The 7,322-nt window shown below is 49.3% G+C and overlaps 1 long non-coding RNA gene across 1 annotated transcript; it reads left to right on the plus strand.

Moving 5' to 3' along the window:
- Positions 1-235: 235 nt before the first annotated feature.
- Positions 236-6,782, plus strand: LOC138993152 (uncharacterized). The gene is made up of 3 exons (XR_011468235.1): positions 236-329; positions 1,108-1,190; positions 6,462-6,782. It is a non-coding gene; the product is annotated as an uncharacterized lncRNA (long non-coding RNA).
- Positions 6,783-7,322: the final 540 nt, after the last annotated feature.

Consider the following 7,322-nt stretch of genomic DNA (forward strand, 5'->3'; position numbering starts at 1 on the left):
GCTTTCTCCGTATTGATCTGCAGGCGTTGTGAAATGAGAAAACACTCTCCGATCTAACTGCTCGGCCCAACGTGACAATAGGAATATAATTATGTAAGATTTCACAAGCAGAACCACCGCAAATCATGATCTGGCTGACTCACGGGCGACAGGAGGATAAACAAACAGCAACATAAGGAAATCACTCGGGGTGTTTTTAATGATTCCCAGGTGGGGAAGTCCGCCAGTTTGGGGAGGGCCGGTGCCCTTGGAGGAAATAGGTTGGGTTACATAAAGCTGGGGCCTTGTGGAAAAATCACAGCACGTTTGTAAAGTTGGGGTTCGCAAAGGTAAGCCAGGTGAGGCGGGAGGTCCTGCTGCCTTGCAAGGGGCACAGAGGGCCCTCACTCATTCCCCTGGGGGACAGGCCCTTTCTTCTGCCGGGCCCTCAGAGTGGGGGGGAGGGGGGGAGGAGGGTGGCGGGGAGAGGGCAGGCCTGTAGACAGCACATTTCAGGTGGGCTCATTAAAGGGAATCTTCCGTTTACCAAAGGCAATAAACACAGACCACCTCCCACAGCCCACAGTCCAAACGCCAACGTGGCCCGAACAGGGCTGCGGGAGAGCGATGAGAGCAGGGGACAGCCGCCAATCAGCTCTCGCAACCCAAGTATCCGAAGCATTTAACTCTTGAGCTATGTGACACGAGTCATTCCTAGAGCTGATGGATCTCTGAACACGGCGGGGTTGCGGGGAGGAGGGGCAGGGAATGTCCATTTGCAAAGGATCTCCAGTTTATGGATAGGATATTTATTCCAGATTCCATCCCATACCTGCTTGAAGAGCCCAGGAAGGCCTTCTCATAGGTCCCGGAACAGCAGCCCTTCCGGGAGCCCCGGCCTCTCCGGGCGGAATTAGCAATGCAAAGAACGGGTGGCCCTCGGTCCCTCACAGGGACCTGCTGGGATGCTCTGCTCCAAAGCCGATGTCATATATCATTCGAGGGGAAACCATTAAGTAGATTTATTGAAAGAACGTTTCTTCGGCACAGGGAGATCTTTTTGATGAAAGATGGGACTCATTATTCTCTACAGGACACAGATTGACTTATCTCCTTTATCAATTACAGTGTCTGCTTTCAGCGTCTCTCCATCAGCACGGGGCTTTGTAGTCCCTTCCCAGGGCTGAGGCCAAATGTGTCTGAAGAAAAAGGTTTGTGTTTTACATTTTAATTGGAAATATAATATTGCACTTTGGAACTCTGACCCTCCCTTTCCAGGACAACGTGCCAAAGATCAATGGGGAGACACCGCCAGGCAGGCTGGGACAAGGACGTCCCTCCCCTTTCCTGGGGTGACCTCGATGAGTTGTCCTGGTCCTTCTCCCCAGCACACATTCTCAACAGTGGGGTTTTGTGTGTATGTGTGTCGGGGGAGGCGGGGGAGGTTGACAGCTTCGACCAATTTCCTGCACCATAAAATAAACATAGATTAACGAGAAACTTAAATTAGTATAGAGGTTTTCAGGACCTTGGAAATGTGGTCCAGACCAATTGATACGTATTTAAATTCTACTGCGGGGGAGTTGCCACTGCACCTGTCCACAGTAGGCCCTGTGCTTTTTAATTTCCAAAAGCCACTTGTTATCATGTGGCCAAGAATGATAAAAGGCGCACACGGAACTGAGCAGTCCCCTAATGGCAAAACCATATGTGAATTTGTCTCTGAGTTCCCCTCAACCCACCCCATCATGATGCAGGTACTTGATCCATGTATAAATGATACATTGAATAAATGGACAAATGAACCATCTATCAAAGGGATAGATCAACCTGCGGAAGAAATAAATTTTTAAGTCTCACTGCTTACATGACACAGAGATAGCCACTCATGATGATATATGGCATTACTGTTGTACCTTTAGCCCCAGGGAGTCTGTAGCATTTCTTAATCAAAAACATGGCAAGCCCCCAAAAAACTAATTTCAGAGGACGCTGGGCCCCTGCAGGCCCACCCATCCTGCCCCCCGTCTTCCCATTCCTGCATTTATGTCCCTTCCCTCGGCAGCAGATCTGATGCCAGTCCCCACCCCCGGATACATTCCTGTATTTCCACAATCCCAGACGCATGTCCTCATGAGGAGGGATAAGATTGGGTTCCCAGACTTGGTCAAACCCAACTGCTTGTTTCTGGCAGATGCCCCCCCGAGTTCCATCTTACCACGACCCATTCAAAATGTACCTCTCTGGGGAAGCCTTCCTCTTATGTCCTAACCTCTGAACTAAAAGCTCTCCTGACTGAATCCCCAGCACACTCTGATGTATGCTGGGAATGCAGAAAACAAATAAACAAATGAAACGACTTCACCCTAAAGAACCCACATTCTCGCTAGAGGGAAAGACAGACAAGGAAATGGGCGTGGAGAATGGGGCATTCTGAGCTCAGAACCACTGCATTGCAGCTTGTTCCCCTGCTGGTCTCGCTGTTGCTACTACTTGTGCCCTCCCTCATCTTACAATGCTTTGGGTGCCATGCTGTCTTCTGGTGACACTGTCAAGAAGCCACCATCTGCTTCCACCCTAGTAGCATATCTTATCTTACCTCCACACACCCCAGATGTCCACTGACCACCCCCCGCCCCCCCCTCCCAACCCCCCGGCCCCAATCTGCAAAGGCAAAGCTTTAAGCTGGCCTACACTCAGGCTGTTCAAGTGGATTGATTCCTCGTTGTAGCTCCCATCCCAGGAGCAGTGCCCACCTTAAAATGCTAAGTACTCAATGAATGTTTGCTGAATGGATGAATGATGCTGAAACCCCTTCGATGACGAATTTGCAATCTAACCAGGTCAGTTACTGTTGTACCTTTCCAGGCGGCTGTAAACTTGGGTTCTGGGAGACACCCTTGTAGTCAGTGGTGACCTGGGCGCATGGAAGGAGAAGTCTGGCCCATCGAATGGAGCCACCTCTCTGGAAACAAACTTCTAGCTCTACTTCTGTTCATGTGTAGCCTTGTCAAAGTCATTTAACATCTGCAAATTTCAGCGTTTCACCCCAAAAAAGTAAGGATAAGAATGTGTAGCTCAGTTGTTTACAGTGTTGTCCTGTACAACAAAAGGTCTCATGTTTGAATCCCAGTTGGGACACAGGCCCAGATTTTGGGTTCAATTCTCCGGTCAGGGTGCGTATAGAAGGCAACTGATTGATGTTTTTCTCTTCTCCTTCTCTCTCTCTCTCTTTCTCACTCACTCTCTCTCTCTCTCTCTCCACTTTCCCCCCTCTCTAAAAATCAATGAATATGTCTCCTTGGGTGAGATTAGAAAATAAAAGGATATGCAGAAGTATATGGTTATTTTTCCAAGTGTATAAGTTGTGAAAGTAAGTACAATATTTTAACCTAAGTTAATGGGTATTAAGGGAAGAGTAATGGTTTAGGATTCAAAGTCTAGAGACCTGGTTTAGACATAGATGTGACCTTGGCAGCAGATTTAGCCTTCCTGGTCTCAGTTTCCACATCTATAAAATGGCCCCTAAGAGCATTACAGCTCCAAATTTGTAGTATTACCATTAATACCTCTATTATTAGTGGTATGCCTGTATTCAAATTTTGTCTCTAGTATTCAAGTTCCTTGAATCAGATACCTGCAAGGAAAAGTACTACCCGTATCAATTAAGATTCTTTTGATTGAGAGTTATAAAAATCTATTCAAACCAGCAATGGGAAATTAATTCTAAAGCTACAGGGGTGTTTCCCAGAACCCAAGGGCAGAAATGCAGAAATGTACTGTGGCCAGGAAGTACAAGGCTGCGGGGAAACCAGGCAAGTCTCTTTCTGCCTTACTCTCAACTCCCCTCCTGCCTCTGAGCATGTGAATCATTTCTCTCCACACCAGCTCCTGCTTCGCAAGTGCACATGACAGAGAACAGGGCTTCCGCTAGAACCCAAGTTTGCTGCCACCAGGAGAAACTCGGAATCTCTGTTGTTGTTTTTATTTGTTTTTTAATATGTTTTTATTGATTTCAAAGAGGAAGGGAGAGAGAGATAGGAACATCAATGATAAGAGAGACTCATTGATTGGCTGCCTCCTGAATGCCCCCTACTGGGGACCCAGCCCCCAACCTGGGCATGTGCCCTGACCTTTGACCTCCTGGCTCATAGGTCGATGCTCAACCACTGAGCCATGCCACCAGGTTGAATCTCTGATTTGCTTTCATTTCCAAAGTCATAGAGAAGAATCCCTGTTAGGCCACCTTGGACCAGGTGTTCACTAATGGCCCACATTGTATATATATGGTGGCCCCAATTCTACCCCCATGGAATAGGGCAGAATAGTCGCCAGAGAATCGCTGTTTTGGAAGACAACCCAATAGGTATCTGCCTCAACTACTTCCCAGGGGGGGGCAAGGCTCATGATAGTCACGTGCTAGTTCTTACTTTCGGTGTAAACAATGAAGCTTAAGTAACGGAGTAATAGTCTCCCCAGTGTCACAGATTGGGCTCAGGTTGGTGACGGCTGTGCTGTTTTGTTTTGTTTTGCTTAATCCTTTTAGTCTTTAGTTTCAAGGGTCTGATGAACCACAAAGCTATTCTGAATGAGTCATAAAACTACCTAGGAGAAAAATAAACACTTTCAAAATTAGTGTCTTGTTCAAAGCCTGCTTTACTTCAGCATAAATGCTGAGAACTTTAGGCCCTACAGTGGCCATCCATCCTCACTGATTTCTATAGAACCAGAGACCAAGGTGGGTTTTAACTGTCAGGACAGTTCTGGTTCTTACAACTGAGGTAGGCTGAGATGGAGACAATCTTGGTCTAATTGTCTTTCAAACTTTACTCTGAGTTTTCAAGGGAGCCCAAAGGAGGGAGGAGACTTGGTTATTTACATGGGTAGGAGGAGGCAGACAATAGAAAGAATCTGAAATTTGGATTCAAAAGTAAAGTGGGTGAGGAAGCCACACTGCACTAGAGAGGAATGAGGAAATGGGACGCTGTGGAGAAAGACTCAGTGTTCCCCGCAGGGAAGTCATTAAATGACAGTTGAAATCTTGTGTTTCCTCTTCAGCCTCCCCCTAGATCTTCTACATGGGTAGTCATTTTTCCTGAAAGGTGTTTGGCCACGGGTCCTTCCTTGTCGTCTGAGTGCAGGGGGAGGAACTAGATTCCTCTTCACCAAACCATGGAAAGCACCAACATTGGAGGTATAGGCTGAGAGAGAGGAGCTCATGCTGAGAGGGAATGGACGGCCAGGGGAGGACGGGAAGCTCACGGGTGGCAGTTGCCACAGTGAGGAGGAAGGACAGTCAGGAAAAGAGCCCACAAGGTCTGGCATCAGGAGGTCATGGACAAGCTTCGACAGTCTGTTCAGGAAGGAGGACGAGGAGGATGCGAGGAAGGACAGTCTGACTGGAAGGCTCCTCAGGCCACGTCTAAGTCCATTGTCTTCTAGACCCTTGATATCCTAGTTCACCAGATGTAGGGACTGTCAGTGCTACAACTTTCTAGAGAACAATCTGGTAACATGCATCCAATATGGAGTGACGAAAGGGTTCTTCTGATGTCAGTAACCTCTGCCCACTCCCCACACAGAGATGGTGGCTGCTAGGGTGCTGTCAATGTGGGAGACAGTACCAAGGGACCTTGCAGACCAGTGAGTCTCATTCGGGTCAGCATGTGCTCCAGGGACCTGTGACTGGGGTGTGAGTTGCTGCCTCTGAAGATGGAGAAACTACAGGTGACCATTGGGTGCCTGGCCTGTAGGTGCTGCCCCACAGCCGTGCTTCCCACCGTGGCAGGAAGCTGACGCTCGTCCTGGCGGGCTTGTGGGCTTAGCTCTCTGCCTGTTTTTATTCCCTGAGGATAGAGCTGCTGCTTCAAGAGAAGGACCATGAAGCAGAAGGTTTAACTCAGTGGTTCTCAACCTTCTGGCCCTTTAAATACAGTTCCTCATGTTGTGACCCAACCATAAAATTATTTTCATTGCTACTTCATAACTGTAATGTTGCTACTGTTATGAATTGTAATGTGAATATCTGATATGCAAGATGGTCTTAGGCGACCCCTGTGAAAGGGTCGTTCGACCGCCAAAGGGGTCGCGACCCACAGGTTGAGAACAGCTGGAACTCCACTTGAGGTTGAAACTCCACTCAAAGGCAGCCCGGAGGGGGGTCCTTGGCAAGGGCTGTGTAGGGACCGAGGTGGTGAGGATGGGGCGTGTGTGGGCACACACTGAGATATGTTGACTTACATGGAAAGGCTGCAACTAGGCTTTAGTGATGGATTCAAGAGGGCTGTGAATTATTTCTCTTGCTGTTGAAGAGTGGAGTTGATTTCCCCTCCTCTCGAATCCCAGCTGCCCTTGTCATTGCTAAGTCAATAGAACCGGTGGAAGCGACATGGAGCCGGTTCCAGGGCTAGCCTTCTGGTGCCGCCTCCTGCTTCCTCCCTCCTAGGCCACTCCCTCTTCTGACTCTCACTCTTGGAACCCAGCCACCATGCCGTGAGAAGCCCACGCCACATGGAGATGCCACATGTGGCCAACAGCCTTGGCTGAGCTCCAAACCGACAGGCAGCATCAACTGCCAGCCGTGTGAATGGGCCATCTGGATGCTCCAGCCCGGTAAGAGCTCAGGTGACCACAGACCTCGCGCCATCATGCTGAGCAGAAGTACCATCCAGCTGAGCCCAGTCACCCCACAGAGTGGTGAGAAACGATGCAAGAATGGCTGTTTTCTGTCACTCCATTTTGGGGTGATTTGTTGTGAAGCGGCAGATAACTGGACAGTTTTCATTCATATTTTCCAGAGAGTTGGACCCAGGTGCTGGAGGGAACTGGCAAAGGTAAACCTTGCCCACGAGCTCCCATCCCTGCTGCGCAGAATGCTCGCCCCAGTTCCTCCCGAGGGGCACCGCAGGGCTGACGTCCTCTCTGGCCTCTCTCTGTCTCCCTGTAGGTGCAGACAGTGCCGGGAATGTCTCGGGTGTGGGGTCCAGGCTCAGAGGGACTGGAACATCCAAATGAGGAAGCAGAGCCTCATGGGGCTGGGGCCGTTTTTGCAAAGGCAGCTGGATTCAACATTCCATTTTTTTCCTAGTCAGTCTCCCTAGGAGAGGGCCAGACGCCAAGACCGGGTGGGCCCAGATGGCTAAGTTCCCATTCTTCCTCCCATTGAGGGCTAATTTCAGTTACACGATATGACACTTGATCACAATAACTGCATGGCTGTGGCTTTCTTCAGCACCATTGATTCAAGTCTCCCAGGCCCCCGTCCATGGTGAGCCTGGCTCAGCTGGGCAGCCTACTCCTACTCTCTGGCTGGCATTCAGCCCAAGCACCAGGGCAACCCTTTC

The sequence above is a fragment of the Myotis yumanensis genome, unplaced genomic scaffold (assembly GCF_028538775.1).
Source record: "Myotis yumanensis isolate MYYU_CA2020_CCGP unplaced genomic scaffold, mMyoYum1.0.hap1 SCAF_15, whole genome shotgun sequence".
NCBI classification, from domain to species: domain Eukaryota; kingdom Metazoa; phylum Chordata; class Mammalia; order Chiroptera; family Vespertilionidae; genus Myotis; species Myotis yumanensis.